Source organism: Rhagoletis zephyria, unplaced genomic scaffold (assembly GCF_001687245.7).
Source record: "Rhagoletis zephyria isolate East Lansing unplaced genomic scaffold, Rhagoletis_zephyria_1.1 Rzeph_scaffold_00019, whole genome shotgun sequence".
Lineage (NCBI taxonomy): Eukaryota > Metazoa > Arthropoda > Insecta > Diptera > Tephritidae > Rhagoletis > Rhagoletis zephyria.
In genome coordinates this window covers 183,627-205,617 of record NW_016157103.1, presented here as the reverse complement: position 1 = coordinate 205,617, position 21,991 = coordinate 183,627, and the positions used below count along the sequence as shown (strand labels likewise).

Sequence of the window (21,991 nt, the reverse complement as noted above, 5' to 3'; positions counted from 1 at the left end):
TACCACTCAGCAGCGCCTGGGTCCAAGCACGGCTCAACCCAACAACAAAAAATAAAAATAAAAAATTGTTTTCTAATAGCGGTCGCGACTCGGCAGACAACGGCAAACCTCCGAGTGTGTTTCTGCTTCTCATAAAAATACAATCGCCGTTCGGAGTAGACAATAGAGGTTTATTTTTTTTAAAGAGTTGCCACCTGTTAAAAAAGTAAATTAAAATTTTTAATTAATTACATTAATTAAGTTAAATGAATCATTAAGAGATGGGTATCAATGCAAATGTGTATAAAAAGGGTTTATTTCTTAACTGCATGTGGAGGGTTGCCACCTGTTAAAAAATCAAATTCCATTGGAATTAAAGGAATTAGTTATTGAAATAGATAGGTATCACCAAATGGGAGTTATACTAAAGAGGTTTCAGAAGGGTTTAGCTTTCAAATATTACGAAGAGGGTTGCCACCTGTTTGTAAAATCAAATTTAGTTAAACTAAAATAATAATTTTGTCAAACCAAAGGTTTATGACATCGTATTTGTTATTTAATTACAAATATATACATTGTCAATCAGTGATTTGTTTTGATTACATTACTTTTCAATTACTGGACTCTTAAATTAACTTAGGAATGCTTTTACTGTTCACTTATTTCTTGCTTAATATGTCCAATTTTGTATTTGGTCTCATACCCATATTGATATATGTACATATTTCAGTTACCTTATTCCCTTATCTAAAATGAATTTAATTTTTTAAACATGTGGCAACCCTTCTACGTGTCGTTTAAAGTAAAACGTTTTCAAAACCATTTCAACTGACATATTGTAATATCTAGTTCATTTAACCTATTAAATAATTTTAATAAATTTAGTAACAGGTGGCAACCCGTTTAAAAAAAATAAAATTTTTTTTTGCACATCTACAGGCCAAGCACTGTAATTTGGCACCTCACTTTAGAAAATGGAACGAACTATATGTACATACCTATGTAAATGCCACAAGAACACAAATTTTCAACTTCAAACTGCATTTACAGTGAAAGTATGAAAGTTATCCAAAAACGCAGTTTTGAATTTAGCGTCCTCAATTTTACTAAGATAATTATATCCGTCCATAATTATATTTTTGCCCACATTTCATATGGAAGAGATGCACTGTACGGCGGCGAGAATGTTAATAGAAAAAATAAATTTTAGCAAGTTTTGGTTACTTTTCTGTGTTTAACAAATGTTTATTATTTTTTTATGAAAATATAACGTACTATCTAAATAAACATGTAAGTCAAAATTTAAAACTTTGTTGAACATTACAAAATTTCGACGAATTTTAACAAATTTTTTTCAAAATTTTAAATATTTTAATCAGATTTTCTGGAATTGGCTTGAGTATGCAGTTTTGCAGCCCATTAAATTTTGGTAGAATAAAGGGAAGTAGTACCCTTGATTTTTGGCAATTTTTTGTTTGCGGATTTTCTTCCATCCAAAGTGCTATCTGTCTAAAATTTTGTTTGTATGGAGAAAATGAGCAACACCTTCCACAAAACAATTTACCAAAAATCAACGGTACTCATAATGTTTCTAAGAAATCGAATTAAAACGCTCAAAATATTGACGAATCTTTGTAGAATTTTGCTCATTTTTGTACATAGTTTGAAATTTTGACTTACCTGGCTTTTGTCAGATAACGAGCTGCACTTTCGTAAAAAATAATAAACATTAATACTAAATGTTAATTAATCGAGAGGAATAACCAAAGAATGCTCTGCCACGTTTGTACGAAAAATTGTTTTTGGGCCAGAGTACAGGAGACTATTATTAAATTTATTAATAAATAAACAACTGAAAATCGGGACTTAATCGGTACAAATACGAAAAATCGGGACACTTATACGTACCGACTTTTAAAAAATATTCAGCGGGACAAATTTCTCAAAATCGGTACTGTCCGCCAAAATCGGTACGAATAGTCGCCGTACTTACATATAAGCAACCTAGAAATAATTTAAGATTCCTCCAGCGAAGGCAAAGTTAGTTTTTTTGAAATATAATATGCCGCTTTTGAACTTTGACTACTAGATTAAAACACTGTATAGGTTAAGCACTCGTTCAATGTTCTAATAATTTACAATATTTTTAAGTAATGACTGAAGTTGATTATAACTTTTTAATGTCATTCCTAACATTCGCATTCCGAAAATTCGCGAACGCGAATGTCACAAATACGACATCCGAACCATCCCTAGTGTACACTCATACTTATAGAAATCCACTCATTGGCATACAAAAATTTATAAAATTACATGGCACTTAGGTTGCGTATACGCACTGTTGAACGCCCACACCAGAAAAAGCGAACATTTCAAATTCAATTTCACTTAAGTGAGTTGTGCACGCACATACACCGCTGAATTACGTTAAAAAAAACAAAAACAGTGAAGCCCTACAAAAATAACCAAGGCACTACTATAGCGCCATATCAGCGACAACAACAACAACACAAACTAATTGACAACAAATAAAACCAAAGCAACAAATGTAATGAGGCTTACTGAACTGCCATGCGCTCAAAGCAAGGCCAAAACAAATTCAATTTGAATTTTGTTGTCATTGTTGTTGTTGTTGTTGCAGTTGTTATGTAGTACACCGAAATTAACGCATAGCTGGCTTAGCTCAGCTTAGCTTTTTGTGGCGCTTAACTGTAAATTAAAATGTGTGTGACTTGCCGAAACGCACCAAAATCTCGGGCTACGACTCAACATGATTTGTGTATTATGTGCGCACGAGTGTGTAGATTATGCATGTATTACCTATGTATATGCATGTGTGTATTTGCACGTTTTCATTTGTTCATTTGCGCGCAATTTCAAATCATTTGCTGCGCACAATTGCAGAAATTGCGCCTGCCAGCCAGGCCGCCAACTTAATAGTTTTTGGTCGCTGAAATTTGGCTGTTGTCGGCATTACATACGCACTTACATACATGCTTTCGTAAGAGAGCTTGCGGCTATTTGATTGTCACCTGACGCTATTTCACACAAATCGTCTGCAAAATCTGCACAATCCGCACCTGTTTGCCCCATGTCGCAACCGATGTGGCTAGAGTCGTGTATCTAACAGCGCTCAATTCAAATCCACCATCGCCACATTTTCGACTACATACTACTAAGTAGTTGTGTTGCGTTTCACCTGCAGCTATGCTAGCATTATGGTCAATCGTTAAATTGAAATCAACAGCCAGAATTTAAGCAACTCACTACTGATTGCGCCCCTATTTGATTCTAAATTATATTTTGCTGCCGCGTTGGCACACATTTTACGCTAATATGATAGAACTAAGATTTGCCTTCAATTTCCAGGCAAAAATGCTAGAGAGCTGTATTTTGTTTGTACCGAATTTCACTCACTGGGGGAGGGAGGGCATGTCACCAGTCCACAAATTTTTTAAGCAAAAATAGATATTTCTCAAACCTAATTTCATTGGAAGTGGATGACATTTACCATATCCGCCACCTAGTTTAGTGGGCGTGGCAGTTCGCCAATTTTTGCCAGTTTTCATACTTTTCTTTCTTTAGTGAAAGCGGTTTAAATAGCAAATTTTTCCAAAATCGAAATAGTTTTACATCCCTTTCCTGCAACTTTTATAATGACGCAAGTGAACCCGCATGGCGTTAAAACGCCCAAAATTTAATATCAAAAATTTAAATAATATTCCAAATGTTAGTCAGAGTTATAAGAGATCCGAGTGTTGAATATTTAATCTAAAACACTGCAGTCGTTTCTGAGTGAAGAGAAGTCTCGCATAGTATAGGTTTTTAATTTCATCAAATTTCGAAACAAATTAAAAAATTAAAACTTCATCACACATCTACTTTCTCATTTCTTTTTTTTGACCTCCCATTTTTTAAACTCCTTTTCAAAGGTATACTCAAACTAAAATCTTCTTAAATCTCTTTCGTCTGAAATTTTGATACGCATGTATTTCAATAAACTGATGCACTAATTTGAATTTGATTATTCGAACCAATGGCAACTCTCCTAAATAAAGCTTAGAAATAAAGCCTTTTCAAACCCATTTCGATCGACTTTTAATAATTCATCCAACTTATTGAATAATTTGAATGTAACTTTTTAAACATGTGGCAACCCTCTTCAGATATTCCAAAAGTTCATACTAAAGATTTCTTAACAATTTTTTTGTTTTTTTATGGTAGTTTTATATTTCATATACTTTTCGTATTAATTAATTGAATTAGATCTTTCAAACAGTTGGCAGCCCTCTTCGAAAGTATTTTCAAGCTTAATCCTTGTTAACTCTCCTTCGTCGGGCATAGCAATACATATTTTAATTAACTGATGAATTAAGTGGAATTCGATTTTTCAAACATGTGGCAACCACGCCACAGAAATAAAAAATTTCAATTGATAGCCATATTTTAATAATTCATTGAAATTATTAAATTATTTGAATTTAACTTTTTAAACAGGTGGTAACCCTCTTCCAACACATCAAAAATATTATTTGCGTTCAAACTAAAGATTTCTTATTACTCCTTCGTTTGACATTAATATTTTTAAATTTCATCTAACTTATGTATAAGTAAACTGAATTGAACATTACAAGCAGTTGGCAACCCTGTTCAAAATACTACTACTTTCTGACAGCCCTTTCATTTGGCACCCATATGGTGATGCATACAAATTCGTTTTACCTAATTTACTTAATTGAAATTGAATTTGATTTTTTCAACAGGTGGCAACCCTCTTATTGATCAGTTAAGAAACAAAGCTTTTCAAAACAATTTCCACCCATTGATACCCATTTTGTGATAATTAATTTATTCTTTTTAATAATTTGGATATAATTTTTTAAAAGGTGGCAGCTCTTTTCAAAAAAATAAAAACTATTGCACATCTGCAGTCCAAGCCTTTTAGTATGACATATCACTTTGGAAAATCGAAAGAACGGTGCAGATATGATGGTATTGATTATTAGAAAATTTGAGTTTAATTATTCTCCAGGTGGCAACTCATTTCGAAAAAGTAAAACCAGTTTGCACATCTACAGACCAAGCGCTTTGATTTAACATCTTAATTTTTAGAAAATCGGGCGAACGGTACAGATCTTTTGTCCTGTATATATATATAGATATAGATGCCAGTGTGAAGCATGCAGTCTATGGAAGATTGAAGCGGACGCAGCTGAAATTTGTCTTGTTATTAGTTTAAACTCTGTAAGGACAAGGAAAAATGATGAGGACATAATGTGGAGCCACCCTTGCATACTATTGAACTTGATATTGAATATGAAGAAAAATCCAGTTTCAGCCGATCATTCAACTACCGTTTCTGAGTAGCTAAAATGCCTATTAAAATTTCTAAGTAAATATTCTATTCACAAAACCGACTTCCTGTGTCCTTTGATAATTTATAGAGTAGTTTTTTTCAGGAAACAATTCTTAAACCCTGTTTTCTAGACATCGAAGATGCTTTTAGTTTTCCGGCAGAATGGAGCACGGCTACCACTATCCAGTGTACGGAGCTGCTGAAGGAGCTCCAGTTCACCCTGCCATTTGATTACATTTGCTGTTGGCGTTGAACTTTTAGCGAGGAAGAAATTACTGGATACCCTTTATGATCTGTTCCAGTGCTACTTCAACTGGGTGACTACTCAAAGTTTAGCAAAAAGTAGACTTGCTATAAATTTTAGTAGGATGGAAATCTCCTGGTTCACCAGGAAGTACATACCGCAGCTCACGAGACTCTTCCCTCAATTGGACGCGTGCGCTGGCGCTTATCGTTAAGACTAAAATACTTGCGCTTAATTCAAGGCAGGAAGCTATCGTGGAAGTCTAACATTGAGGTAAAAGTAAATAAGGCATCAGTTGCATTCTACTACCACTGGAAGCCAATTGAGGCCAAAGGTGAGGCTGCGACGGCAACTACTAAATTCAGCCTTAGGTGCTTAACTGACGCAAGATCAAGAGTTCAACTAAATACTTATGTACAACGCTAATAAACGGACCACTGCAGGACTAGACTGCATCAATCTAACTGACATGAACTTCTCAGACGGATACACGCTAAGCAGTGGCTGGGACGAATGGGTCTTTGGAGGGGTATTTTCGGGAAACTTTTCCACGCAGTTGTAGCTGGCATTAAGAAAGCGGTCAGATGGCTTATGATTTGCGCGAAGTCGACATTGGAGCTAAACCTGTACATATTTATGTACTCAGTTAGCCAAGCGGTAATTAGACTGTTTGGTTAGCTTACGGTGCGCTCGAAGCTAATTGGCAATAGCATTTCCTTAACAGACTTTCTAAGTGCTGCCAGGTCCTGAAATATCGCAGGAATCTTTGTGCAGCGGATGAGCTAGGCTAGCGAGGCACCCTCGAGTCGATCTCAGCGTAGATATGTACAGATTTCTGATGACTACTGTTAGACAGATGGACCTGCTGTAAAGAAGCTTCCTTAGGCTCACGAAAGTGTAACTCTTATTTCTTGTGTGTGGATTGATAGGACACTGTTCGGTTAGACTTCACGTGTTTAGAATAAATATAACATAGGGTCCTTACCTACTGTTGCCGCTGCTTAGAAGGCGATGAGGTGAAGTAAAATCAACACGTTTTCTTAAGATAAGCAGCTTCTTTAGATCGTGGGTGCACTTAAATTATTTCAATTTGAAACAAGTAACGATAAATTGCGGTCACTTTTAGTATTTGTGTTACTTCCAATGGGCTAATGAGCTACCAAAAATATTTAAAAAAAAAATGTATACAAAAAAAGTAATTTTTAAGCAAAAAACAAATCCGACTTCAATTCTAATATACAAATTTAAGATTATCGTTGATTTCTTCATGATCCAATTATCGGATTTCAACCAAATTAGTATGAAACCACCTTAGAGGTAACACCTTTCCTTTAAGAAAAGAATTTTAGAAATCGGTCAACGTGGTCCAAAGTTATGCGGTAACATACATTAAAAAAAAAATATTCCGACGAATTGATAACTTTCTCCTTAATAAATTTAAAAATGTTTTTTAGGCCCCAAAATGTAAACGAATCATTAAAAATATTCTACCTCAATTTTGTCATAATTAGGTCTTAAGAGGATAGCTTAGCAGTTACCCTTTAATAGAACCACAAAACATGGGAAGAGCATGCAATTCACCACTGTGGACAAAATATGTACCATATTCGACGGAGAAAGCGCAGATTGAAGAGGCATTGAATACAAAAATTCAACAAACGCGTGAACGCCTAAAAAGATGCTAAAAACCTACCAAATTTATGAGAAAATGAATTCAGGAGCAAAAAAATAAACTACCAGAGCTGCAGAGAAAAAAAAGGGGAACTTACGAGGGAGAGAGAGCGAAAGAAGGGTAAAATAAAATAAAGTGAATAGTTCATCCAACTCAACTGTGGTGAATTATCTCACAGCTAACACTCCTTCACCGGTTGCCATATTCCTGCCTTTAACGGCACCTTAGCTATGGTCTTATTGTCAGCTCGTTAGCATTCGCAACATAATCGTTAACAGGCGCGTCAAGCAAAGAAGGCAGTGTGTATTAACATTAGCATAACTGTTAAGTGATAAGTGAAGGTGTATATTTTTCTTTGTAATTCTGTGTGTATGCGCGTTTCTGTATGAGTTTGTAATTTGGCTGACTTTCTCATACACCACAGCTTGGCACTTACAACTCACCATAGTTACAGCGCAGCAGGAAAGCTATCAATTGGCTTGGCCAAGAACCCATCAGTTCGGGTCGGGCATTTAACGGTGAATGTACGCTGTTGGTCAACGACGCGACGCAATGGCAGTGACAATGACAGTTAAGTGACGCGAAAAAGTGGGAATCATAAAGTAAGAAAATCGAGAAAGCAGTAACAAATGAAAATTAAATAACAACTAAAGTAAGAGCAAGCGAAAAAAACAACAAAAATTTAAATGGATAATTAAGTAATGCCATGTATGTATAGGTATTCTGATATACAAATACATTTATACGAGTATGTGCATCCACACGTATTTGTTTGAAAATAATTAAAAATTTATGTTTACGCGCCTGCTTTTGTGCCTGTGTGTGTGTGTGTGTGTGTTGCACAGCTCAGCTCATTTTTATTAAACGTGTACGGCGAGTGTGTGCTCTCTGCCTCTGCTGCAACTACTTCCCAATGCAACTGAGCATGTAGTACGTCATTGCGGTTGGCCGTTATCATTTTATGGCGCAGCGCACTTCCCCAGAGTGACGTTTTTACTTTCCGTTTTCACTTTTTCCTGGCTTCTCTGGGCTACGAAATGAAAGTGTTACAGAGAATGAAAATTTAAGCAGCTTTAAAGGGCGAAATGGTGAGTGAAAATTTAGTAAATATTTTATATAGATTACAGTAAGAGGTACCTATATTTACTTTAAAATATAAAAAAAGATAATTAAGTAGTCGTAGTTTTAATGAAAACTATGCTTTAAGGAGCTGATTAGGGACTTATTTTGGAATTTTGATACGCGTATGTTATTGGTTATTGTGTAAGGAACCAAATACAAAGTCATATCAAAAACATGATAAGAAATTTGGTAGGAGCAGAATATAGAGGTTGGTTTGTCGGACCAAAATTTCCGCGGTCATCTTTACCCAGTTACCACTTACACTTATTTTATATTCTTTCTCCATGGATTCCAAGCCAAGATTTTTCTCAACTTCCCCAACTTCGGCGGCGTGCTTGCTCCCATGTTTTGAACGATGTTTCTTAAGTCACAGATAGATGCTACCCGTTTACCAGGACATATCTTATTACATTTAACGAGCAATTCTTGTATATATATTTATATATATATCCATAGGGTTCTCAGAAACGGCTCTAACGATTTTGATGAAATTTTCTACACAGATAATGATTTGGATTTTAGGATTATCTGAATAGGCATTATCTCCGAGATGACTGGTATAAGGTTGCCATCTATTCGAAATTAGTTACAAATTAATTAAAACATCCTAATATGGGTATCAAAAGGAAGGTATTTTAAATATCCCTAATCCAAAATATTTTAAATAGGGTTGCCACCTATTTTTAATCGCATATTTATTTAATTTTTTGTTTAGAAAAAAGGGGAAAAAATATTACTGTTCATGGGTACCAAGAAAAGGTTCTTAAACAATGCTTTCCCTATATACAAAATGTTATCCCTTAGGATAATAGTGTAAGGTTGCCACTTATTTTCGATTTTGCACAATTTATACAAAACGCCGCAATATGGATATCAAATGAAAGGTATTATTGAGAACTTTGGTCTGAAAATATTTGTCATCAGGGCTGCCACGCTTCTATGTAGTGAAAATTTTTATTTTGTTACTTTCAATCAGCATTTTTTTTACACTACATATACGCTCAAGATATGCACCATTCATTCCAGCGTATGTCGGAATAGGATTGCCACCTAAATTTTGGAGTAAGAAATTTACTTAATATATATCGAAATCCAAATGTTTTTTTCTTCCAAAATATTATTTTAAAGGTATTCAAATCCTAAAAACTTTAAAAAGTATATGCACTCCGGGCAAAGCTCGGTGAACCTGGTACTACTCTATTATAGGATATAGAGAATCTTCCACGATCGTGCTTATTTAGAGAATTAGGCTTTTTGTGCCTTAACCAATCGGCTCACATGCAGAATTTCGCCGCTGAAATAGAAATATGGTAGCGACTATTTTAAGCTTAGCCTTTGGAACCAAAGCTTTTACCCGCATTACCGACGAGTCATCAATGGCGTTAGAGGATTTTGCCTTCTCCTTATCATCCAGACTTTTGTAAATGCCGTAGATTTGCTAATACAGTGAAACAGAGATATGACAAACCTTGATGTAAAGCTTAATAAATAAATAAATAGTAAAATTTTTCCCTTCACTACTTTATATATAAAAAAACTCATATCTGAACAAGAAGTGGTATAGGAGGTAGCTTCGACCTTGAAAATTTTATCAGTAGACTTTGTATGATTATTTAAGAAATAGCTCAAGAAATTGCTCGATTTAAGCCGTCCCAATGAAGGACTTATAAAGGAAACCCCCATATATGAACAATCAGTAATATGGATGCTATAGGTTTTAGTGATCCAATCTTTAGTAATTGAAATCTCTTTGATTCTGTTGATTATGAGTGAAAATAGTGCGCAATTTCATGTTACTGGCTTCAAAAATGGAGGAGTTATAGAACGCAGTTGCCACCATATAAAATATATTCGAATTTTTTTTTGTTCGGCAGAAAATAATAACAACGGCCGCAAAAAAATTGAGAAAAATCAACGCGATTTTTTAGAAACTTTAAACTTGCACTTGCACTTGGAATTTTTCTAAAAAATTTGATAAGAAAAATGCAAATTAGTATGCAAATTAAGTGATTTTTTCTGCGTTTTGCACAACTTTTAGAGATTTTTTGTTGTTTGTTGTTGTAGTATGAACTATATTTTTATAAAAAATTCGCGAAAAGAATTTATTTTATTACAAAAATTTGTCCGTTTGTTCATCACAGTATAACGAAACTATAGATATAACGAAGCATTTGTCCAACCCTTTTAACTTAGTTTTATCGAGGTTTCACTGTACTCGCAGGTTCGTCGGCTAACTTTACAATAACTGCCTCTAAAAGTTTAGCGTCTACCCGTTCTATGGTTTCGTCGTCATCTGTCCAGTCGGATGATTCCAGCCAATCAGCGCTGCGATTAAATATCTTCTGGCCACATCACTGACATTCGACACATTTCCACACAGCTTGGCTGGCCAGTGAGACTACCAGCAGCCGCAGTCCAAGGGTACGAAAAGTGTTCAACCTCCTCTTGTCCAGATATACATAAATTTAGGCCTCACCGGTTACACAGGACCGACTATCGTGGACGTCTCCTTCTCCTCTTTTAGTTCTTTTGAAATCTTCCCGTTGTCTTGTGATGAATGCTGAATGCTTTCTATGGTTGAAGAACGATCCGTGCTGGTTGACTTTAAATTAAATTAAAGTTTAATTAAAACTTTTGTGCCATTTTGATGCACTTCTCTTGACTTTGTATATATCGATGGCTGAGTGGAAGATCGACCGATCGCGGCAGCCAGTTCGAAAACGCTCTATCTCAAAAAACTTTTCAAGAACGCCCTATTTCAGAATTTAATTGAAAAACACCCTATCTCACTTCAAAATGTATTGAAAATATGCTGATATAGGGCGTTTTGAGTCGGCAGCTGAGATAGGGCGTTTTTGAAACGAATTCTGAAATAGGGCGTTCTTGAACAATTTTTTGAGATAGAGCGTTTTCGATCTTCCACTCAGCCATCGATATCTAATATTGCTTGGTCGAACCTTCTGAATTCTCTGCATTCTGATGCATGTAACTACTTCACTTACTGTAGCTGCTGTTCTAGTCTGCTGGTTGTGTTACTAAGTCTCTTTTTAATATTTTATGCCTATTATCTGCCAGGCTTAGGCACTCACCTAGAACAGGCAGGACATATACTTGCTTCGGTATATTCTGGCTGACAGTTACGCCGAAGCAGATTCAAGGTCTTCGTCTCTTGATATCTTGATAGCGTGCAACACTGACTAACGGTTTATAGCCGGTCCGAGGAAATTCCGATTAATTTCTCTTTGGCTTAAGAATGCAGTGCCATCGCTTCGGATTAATATATAGAGGTTTCTTTCGGAAATTGACTGCCTTCGTTGTTCCTACTTATATCCGGTAATCCAGACAAAAAATGCGTTCATTCAATGAGACATCACAGCTTCCGAGAGTTTTGCTCTCCGTTTTGACAGAGCGGGGTAATGACAGAGAAAATGTGGGACGGTTTCCTCTTTGTCTACATCTATGCAGATTCTTTAGTAGTCGTTCCAGGGTGCGCCCAGCCTAGCTGCATGTAATCCGATCAGACAATGTCCGGTGAGAGCTCCAGTCACTATGCGAATGTCCTGCCTCCATAGATTAAGTAGAGGCTTGGTACGTTAGGCGTTCGTGGCGGGCCAGAGTGTTTTGGCAATGTGACTGATCGGTTCCATTCGCCATCTTTCATTGGCAACTTCTATGAATTTTTCATTCAGTAGATATTAGCATGTTTGCAGAGGGATTCCAATAGTATCCCTCATGTCTGTATCAGGCAATGTCGTTGCATGATGCGTGAGTTCGTCAGCCTTGCGGTTTCGCTGAATGTCGCAATGGCCAGGTACCCAGACACGGTGTGTGCTGAATTTCTCAGCCATCTCGTTGAGGGATCGGCGGCATTGAGCAACTACTTTTGACGTCAGCGACATATTTCCCAGAGGTTTTACCGCCGCCTGGCTGTCAGTTAATAGATATCATGACTAGGAATCCTATCACACTGGACCAGTGATGCGGCCTTAGAGATAGCCATCAGTTCCGCCTGAAAAACACTGCAGTCTTCAGAGAGGCGGACGCTGAATGATATTCAGAATAGACCCCACCACCTGCTCATTTTTCGAACTTCGAACCGTCCGTGTAGACATGGATGGATCCGCTTTTACTGACTGTGTCCATTGACCATTCCTCCCTTGAGGGAAGAAGGGTAGTGAACACGGCCTTGGAAGTGCGGGTGGGTGGAATGTAATCGTAGGAAACTGAGCAAGGTCGTTCAGAATTTTGCAGTAACCGATGTGTGGATGCGTTCATTTATTGTCGCGTTGAGCCACACGTTTTTGCATATAGATCCGTCGGGAGAAATGCTAGCAGCGTGTTGAGTGCTTTTGTGGCTGTTGTTTTCATGGCTTCTGTTATCAGTAGAGAAGCCAGTCGTTGAACTTTGCTCATTTTCTTAGAGTTAATCTTTTTATTGAGAGAATCCCGCCAAACTACTACCCCGTAGAAAGGAATCGGTTTTACCACCGCAGTGTAGATCCATGTTACAATTTTGGGCTCCAGACCCCAGTTTTGGCCAATAGCCCTCGTGCAGGAGTATATGGCAGTTGTGGCTTTGTGGACCCTTTCATTGATGTAAGGTCTCCAATTTAGTTTCCTATTCAAAGTTAGACCTAGATATTTAACCTGATCAGTTCTGTGTAGTGTGGCACCATTTAGTGACATTTGCATTCCTTAACCAGCTAATATTTGAGAAACGTCCAGCTGTATGTATATTTCGGTATTGTATTTTTGTACCCAGCCCTTTTAAATACGCTTTTACAGGCTTAGAGAATACCTTTTCTATATTATTTTCCAAACATGAAAACAGAGCAACATCGAGTTTTTCGAACTAACTCCTACTCCACAATCCATCTAGACTCTGTCGGTGTCGAAAGAAAAAGATAGCCTCCTTATCGGCCATTTATCTACAGTTGATGTCAAGATTGGCTACCATATACTATTCCGTCTTTCCTAATTGTATCGAGGTTGTATCTTTAGTCCTTCTCTCGATAAATTGTTCCGTTCGATTTCGGGCAAGGATTACTTAGGTACCAGTTCGCAGAAATATAACAAAATATTCTTCATCTACTGAGTATGTATAGACCGTGCACCATTGGACTAACTAACCAGCGTTTAACAAGCGGGTGGTTTTTAGTCAAGTTGTAACTGTCCCGACCACCCCAGCGCAAGTTTAACCACTGGCGATACGCTGAGGATAATGAAATTCACCTCCTCCAATAACTATCCCACCATCATTTTATTTATATTACGTCCCGTCATCGTTGCTTTCTTTGTGGACTACTCCTAAAAGGTTTTTGGAAGATTCCTTTGAGAAGGGACGATATTTCTTTGGCCAAGCTACGAAAGCAATAGAATGAATGCACAACAACTATAATTGGTTCGGGCTCCTTTTCTATTCGGTGAATACCAAAAGTACAAAAGTCCTGATCTTGGAAAAGCAGATTTACATATCTGACTCATTGTTAAAATAAAAAACTGTAAAAATTCAAAAGTGGCCATTCAGAAGACATTACAGTGTCTGTAAGTTGGGAAAGGAAGGGTTCTAGTGGCTGCTGTCATATAGTTCTCTGAAAATAGGCTTAAGGGCCCGTGGTGCAATGGGTTTAAGGTTGATTTAGATGTCGATGTCATCGAGCTTTAGTTCCTCAAACACACAAAAAATTATCAATCTTAACGTGGACATCTCAGTATAGCTATTTAGCATCGGGCAGGGTAAAAAAAGTGTTCGACGTTCACGATTGACTTGTAGTTTAAATAGCCATCAACAAATAAATTCACTAGAAGCTTCAGTTTACTGCCACGGCACAAACCGACGAACGATTGTAGTGCCAAATAACAAGGAGACCCCTAAAGTTATGAACAGCAAAAACCCACATAATGAGCCAAAGCTGAAGGCGAGAACAGCAGTTACAGTAACGGCTACAAGGTTGAAAATTACCATCCTGTGAGTAGCATAGTCTCCTAATGAAACATGTAGCAAACTAATCGTGAATACAGTTTTATGTGCTATTCATTAACTCTTTAAGTGTCCTTTCGCTGTGCACAAATTATTCATTTACTTGGGGTTTACACCGGACAATACTGCACACTTTTTCTCTAATACATGCATACGTTTCCATTGGAACAATTTTGACAACTAATACGTATTGTCCGATGTAAACCCTAAGTAAGCTACAACTGCAGTGTTATGAATTATCGTTAATTAAATCGCCCTTTCTTTAAGCAGCAATGCTTTTAATAGGTTCGGTGTTAGTTAAGTACTATTAGCAATACCTGGCGTCAGTTGGAATAGAGCAGAAACGGCTGGCGCGCTTTGCTGGACTCCACCAGAATTGCCTAGGCGGTTACAGCGCCAATCAAGAAGATGCAGAAGTGATGTCTGGTTCCGCTTGTTTGCTAGCTTAAGTACATAATTTGCTTATCATCTATTTCGCTAGGTCTTTCAACAAAAGAAAGAAAGCAATATCAATGTGAGAGCTGCAGAAAGTTAGGTAGTGGCACAGAACGTGTTTAGGGATACATTTCGCATCGCCGTCATTGCAGGCTAGGTGTGATCCACTCTACGTTAGTGCATCAGGAAATCCGAACAAAAAATCACTCAACATTTTTTCTATAAGCGCTCGAGCTCTTTCCGCAATCTTGTGTTGAGAGAAATATATTTAGTTGACGTACACACATAGCTAAACTCTTTCTTAAGTATAAATTGGTAATAAATTGCGAGTTAAAAGTGGTCCATGCGAGTAACAAATTTCATTACAAATCATTAAAAGTGGATAGCCCGAAGCGCGCCTTGCGCCTTTGAGGGTTAAGGAGTTGCAATAATACGAATTTTACTATGCAGCTGTAAATTAAAAATAGTGCAACAATAAAAAAAAATGTATCTAAATCATTTTCGCATGCCTAACCATATTTTTCAACACAAACTGGTTGCGCTCATTTTGAAAAATATGCCAGCACCTAGTATTTACGTTTCAACGCATTTGAATGCGCTTGCTAAAGTAGGTGTAGGCTATTGTTTAGAACTTTTTTTCGCCACAAAATACACGAATGTAGGTAGTAGTATAGTTGTGCGACTAGCGAACTAGTTGCTATGTACGAGTGAGTAAATAACGAATAAATAACATGAAAAACAAAAAAAAAAAATAAATATATAAAGGCAGGCAAAAAATAGAAAAATATTGCTTTGCATAAATAATGCCGCGAGACGAGAATTACCGTCAGCAAGTGGCGTGTGTTCACTTCATACGAATGGCTGACTTACGCTTTGTGAGCGCTTGGGTAATGCTGGGTATGATGCCCAGTCAACATCAAAATTTGTACGAAAAACTTATAAAATTTGAATTTATTTTTGAACTAACCTTCCGGCTCTTCAGAGAGATTTCAGCTCTTCTTACGCGATTTATAAACGACAACTTGTAATAAAAACCCTTCGAACTCTCTTCCCGAGAATTCCTAAGCTTTTACTTAATTTTCGTAAAAAATTACCACTCTGCCACTCAACTCAGTGAATTTACGCGAATCAACTCAATTGCTCACTTTAATAAGTTAACCCAGTGAGCTGACACAAATACTTAAGCATTGACGCTAATGAGTCGTCTGCGGCTCCACTCTAGCTGGCTTAATCAATTTTCGTGGGCCAATTTAATGAATCATTCGTTAAGTCGTCCGTTACTTCACTCTAGGCCCTAGAGTCTAGGGCCATGTGGCTTAGTGAATTATAACCTTTAATACTTTCTGTAATAATAAGTGAATCGTCGCTCTTCTCGAAGACTCATGCACACATCGTTTTAATAAGTATACAGAGCGCTTAAAATGATTCACAAATTCTTTTTTTTTTTTATGGGCATGAGTCGTCTTCCGGATGAGTGATAGAAGAGTTGTTATAAAATTAATTCCGATTCTCTTACAGAGGATTCATTTACTTATTTCTGTTTTGTTATGAGTCGTCTGCGACTCATTACAAAACAGCCACCCAGCTCTACTCTAGAGCTGGGTGGCTTTTCGTGAGTCAACTAATTGACTCATTTTAGTAAGTTAACTCAACGAAGCGACACAAATATTTTTACCATGACACCAGTGAGTCTTCTGCGCACACCACTCAAAGGCTGAGTCGCTCGATGAATTTTTGCGTACCCGTATCAACTCATTAAGGTCTTTCCGTAATAATAAATGCATCGCCAACACCCTAAAAGGCTTATGAGAATGTCGTTAAGAAAAGTCTACGGGAGCTCTTCCAGACGAGTTGTTATAAAAAGCTTTTTGTCTTCTTCCGGAGTACAGTAAAATTTCAGTCGTCTTGGAAATGTCCTAGGATTTGTTCTCTAACATAGCCTGAAACTTCCACTGATTTAATACTTTCGTTTACACAAATCACCCTTACTCCAAGGTCGCACAACGTTTGCTGTTGAATGCACGACCAGACGGTGCTTGGTCGCTGATAGGCGAGCTCTGGGTACCGGCCAATTTACAGATTCAACTATGCTTAGAGTACGATTGGGATTTATGGGGTGAACCTTTCCCTTTTCCTATAAACTCGTTCGATTCCAAATGAAAGAATTTCAGTTTAGTCGAGCCTTCACGGAGGTCTCTCTAGCTGTGAGTACAGCCAGTAGACTAGACTCAGCCTCGTCAGGTGCATTGACTGCGCGGCAGAAGCCTGACACATTGTCAGAATCTGAGTAGCACAGAAATCTATGGTAACAGTAGCGTTTGCTCTAAAGCTTCAGGTATAAAAGAAGCTTTCAGACTAGTGCAAGTACTCCAATAAGACTTGCATGATGGCTGCGTTCATTTTAAATCCCGGGATAGGAGAATGCTCGACCGCGTCCAATAACAAGTTTGCTTTGAAGAGCAATAACACCACGACCACATTACAAAAACCCAGTTTGGTTCATATAGAGCCGAAGAAACTGCCTTTAGCTGGGCATAAGTAGCATAAAGGATATTTTTATTCACATTGGCTCTATACGACTTCTAAGAAGACAAGTTGGGACCTTTACAAACAGCAACTGTCTCACTTTAAAATACTTATTCTAAGTCAGATTCGCATGTGTTTTGTGGGAACAGAATCAGTTGACCGCTGTCTCTCGGTGAACACTTAGTCATAGCACATCTGTTTCCATCTTTGACATAATCAGGTGGCGACGAGCGGTGAAACACCCTTCTTCGAAGGGAAACATGTTTTTTTTTTGTTTGTGGGCGCTGTTTTATTATCCAAACGTCGGCTGGGTGAGTATGTATGCCAGCCAGACAAATAGCTGTATTAGAGTAAATATGTGTTCTGAATTCCTTTTCTAAATATGAAAGTAAATATAATTCTTGTCTGTGAATATGCATGTATGTATGTATGTATGCCACCATGTTTTCGCGTGCATGCTAAGTGCTTGCAATTTGCGCATTTCTATGCCAGCGAATCGAGATTTTCAAATCAGCAAGGATTGTTTGGCATACTACTAGTGGCATACTTTCATAAACATAGAAATGTGTTTAAGCTAGACAAAGTATGCATATACATATATACAAACGAGTATATGTACATTTATAAGTTTGTAGGCTCGTTTGTGTCGCCAATTTCCACTTGTCTGCTATTTTGTTGTCAAACCAAGCGACCACGGCGGCCATATGCACTTGAGTGCACCACTAAAGACGAATGAACATCATATGAACACACACCATAGAAACTATTCAAATCCCTGCAGCGATTCAGACTCACCCTAGGTTAGCCCTCAGATAGTCGCTATTGTTACCAGCACTAGCCCCTCATAATTCCTCTGCTAATGCTTTCAACTGCCATTTTTAGCATTGGCGTGTCATTGGAAAAGGACCGGTCCACACAACAGCGACCGTAAGAAACTCCGGGATTAGTTCAACTTTGGAGATTTTTTTCGTTGGAACACGATTACGTTCTGTACTTCACGGATGCTTTTTCATATTTCGGAAACAAAAAAAAAATTTATTATTTTATAACCATGTTGCTTCTGACGGCATTTGAACCCGCACCCTCCTGAAAGCTAACAAATAGTGGCAAGCATCTCTGCGCACTGAGCTACAGCCACACATGTAAATGTGTGTTCAAATGTTCACTTTGAATCAAGGCCAGACGAAGCGATTGGGGCATTTACAGGGTAGTGTTCTTTAAATTTTTTTTATTGAATTGCAAGCCAACACCACCCTGCCACTATCAAACTGTACTTTTCGTCTAACTCTAGACCGATTCGTTGGGGACTGGTCGAAGGCGGACATTTTCGATGCAAGCAAATGTCCAATTCTGACCAGTCAAATTTTAACCAGTGAAGTACTAGTCTTTTACAGAAAATTGGCGCCTTATTGCTGCAGGGATAGTAGTACCTACACACACAGATAAACTTATAAATTTACATACATACACTACTCGTCATTTGAATAGTGCGTCATTTCGATCCTTAGAATTTATTAGTTTTTTATAAAAACACAGCATATTCTACAACAAAAACCATAGAATAAGAAAGTGCAAGGTTCAAGTGGCTGCAAAATACCATTGATCGTTCTTTGTGACCCGTCAATAAAAAAAAAAAAAAATCCCAAAAATCAACGGTATTTTGCAGCCACTTAAAAAGTGCACCTTATTATACTAAAATTAAATGGACTAAAAAACTGCGTACTCGACAATTTTCTAAAAAAGTATTAACTTATTCACTGCTGGTCGTTAGGATAGCGCACCGCTTTGTTGAATTTTTTTTTTATTTGTATCAAATTTGATTTATGTACATGGTTTTTGTTATAGAATAGGTACGCTATATTTTTATAAAAATTAATTATACTACGCATCAAAATGGTGCACCGTTCAAATGACGAGGAGTGTATCACACTTTGGCGTCGCTGTAGTTCGTTGCTTTTGCCGCTCACTTAAGTGCACTTTAAATATGGTTTGTTGTTCGAGACTTGTCGCGTCTCGAAAGTTGTAGTCACTCCCTTGTCGTTTTTTTTCTTCTTAAGGAAATCATAGTTTACAACCCCCCGCTCACTGTCTTCCTCTTCTCCTTTACCACTTTAATACAGTACACTTTACCATTTCAATTCAAAGTCTTGTATTTTTTCGATTCTTTTCTGCTACTCTCTTCTCTTTCTTATTATTTCCCTCTATTTTCGCCACCACTTGTCTTAGTTTGACTTATTGTTGCGCTTTTAATGGCACTCGCTGACACACATCGGTATGCACTTACTCATAGGTAACACATCCATATGTATGTATACATGCACGTAATTACTCACACCAGCACAGCTGCGGTCTTGGTCACAATTCTTTGGAGTGCTTACTGCGCACGTTTGTCTTCGGTGCTTGTTATTTGATATGTGGATACAGCAAAGTGCAATGACTTACTACTGCCATGGCTGCTAAAGCTGCTGCTATTGCAGTGGGGAAGCAATATTGAAAACGAATAGTGCAAAAAATTGGCTGGCCTGGCAAAAATATCTGTGGTGTGATGATTATTGAACACGTAAAACATATATGGGACTGACATGAGAACATCTTCTCCTGAAAAGGATAGATCTACCAGACCTTTTCCGCATTTAAGGAAGCGGAAAAATATTTTGGACTAATGACTGCCGACAAGTTCTCAAGGAATTCAAACCTAGATACAGCTATACCCACAGGAAATCGTCGGAAGGGTGCAGAAGATGCGCATGCTTCTGTACATCGGATGCTGAGAGCACCTCACCCTTCGGATTGGCTTTCAAGTTAACAACCTAGCTATCGAAAAGCCCGATTGTCTTACAGAGAATAGTAGCAAGCCTCTAGTAGGGAATTACACTATCTTTGTTAATAGCCGAGCGGCTTTGAAAGCGTTAGGATACATAGTAGAGAAGTCTAGAATTAATTTGAGGTACGATGAGAACAAGTTCAACCACGGAGCTCGAGGTGATAGTATGTTTTCGGAGGGTTGCCATCTGTTTGAAAAATTTATTGAATAATTAAATAGATAAAATAAATGAAATATTACAATATGGGTATCAAACTAAAGAGGTTTAAGATAGTTTGCTGCGAAAATATTTTTGAAGCGGGTTGCCAGCTACTTGCAAAATTATATTCAGTTAAAGTGATAAGATAAGGTAAATACTGAATTAATACACCTTTGAAGAAAGTACAGGATATCTACAATCGAGTTATACGAGTATAAATTAAATCATCAGGATTAAATACCTTAGAAAATACATTAATTAACACCCCTATTCATAAAAAATAAAGTATGTTTCACAAATGGAAAACATAAAGCTCCTTAAATCTATTTTATTGTTTACGAATGAAGCCATACGAGTTTTTGGGAGGGAGTAACAACACAAAAATACTTTTAAGGCACAGTGAAGCACGCCGGGTATTTGCTAGTTTTCTATAAAATCACATTTTCATTAGATAGTTTTAGATTTTAATTCGCATCAGAGTCATGAGGCTGAAAAACCAAAACGAAAATTTAAAATCAAAAAATGCTTTAAAAAGCTTCTGGAAAAGCTTACTGTATGAAAACTTTCATATAGCTACATTAATTTGAAAGCTCTTACTGGTGTATGAAAAGGTTGCTTTCATCTATCAAGAGTTATCGTGTTTGAATATACATAGAGTTTACCTTATTTAGTTAATCGGGAAAATTCATAGAGAAAATCTCCAAAGCTGTATATATTCTCAGGTCAAAAATTTGCTTTATGGACGAAGAGGGTTTTAAATTTGATTCCTGAAAGGGTTAAAATGGATATTTGAGCAAAATATCTGCTCTGTCAGCGCATATTTATATAGTAAATTATCCGGTGAATAGTTTCATAGAACATTTCAATGCACTAGTTGCTTTATAGAAAAGTAATTTCGACTTCTCATTTTGAGACCTTACAAGAAAGTGCATTTTGATGGTCGTTAGATGGTTAAAACAAACTATCAAATTATTCCTCGGGAAATTTTTCGAGTATACTATTAACGCAAAAGTCTACCAAAAGAAAAATATTTAAGAATCATGCCTAGAAGTATGCAACGTTTTTTTCTTCAAAGTGTCTACGAATAAGCAAATTTAATACATTTTGGTAAATGTGTTTCATAAACTTTAACTTTGCCTACTTTTAAGCTGACAAATATTATATCATATAACTGAAGTGATGTCATTGTGAGTGGACGTGTTTTTGTGGCGCTGCATTTAATCACGCTCTTAAAGTAATTACCAACAGTTAATAAAGATAATAGTCTAATTTAGTTGAATATCTGTGCGAACGCCACCACTGCTGTAGCTGATAATTGTTTACGTCGCATTTTTTCGCTTGATTTTCTTTTTCGTTTTAAAATTTCCTCTTGTTTATCAAGCGAGTGGAGATGCCTTTGCAAACTCAAAGAAAAAGTGCTCGTAACGCACCCTCTCCTCTGCAAACTCCCGTTCAAAACCTGCTAAGCAAAGAAGTAAACAGTCCAACTACGGTGAGTTTAATAGAGAGACTTGAAATGAAATTGGAAGCATCCATGACTAGCATAATGACGAAAATTAAAGAAAGCGAAGACCGAGTTATGCAGAAAATGTCTGAAGTTTGTGCTGATCTTGCCAATTTTAAGTCCGCAATGACATCTATGGAGGAGCGAGTG

General features: G+C 37.1%; 1 protein-coding gene across 10 annotated transcripts in view; it reads left to right on the top strand.

Annotated features, from left to right (window-relative positions):
• Positions 1-7,762: 7,762 nt before the first annotated feature.
• The window catches only part of LOC108361469 (uncharacterized), a 43,436-nt gene continuing 29,207 nt past the window's right edge, over positions 7,763-21,991 (top strand). For 6 of the 10 annotated variants that reach the window (XM_017614137.1, XM_017614112.1, XM_017614121.1 and 3 more), the window contains exon 1: positions 7,763-8,339. The gene's annotated coding sequence lies outside the window, so the exon portion shown is untranslated. The remainder of the gene's footprint in view (positions 8,340-21,991) is intronic. The other 4 variants (XM_017614156.1, XM_017614148.1, XM_017614143.1 and 1 more) reach the window with 3 other exon arrangements.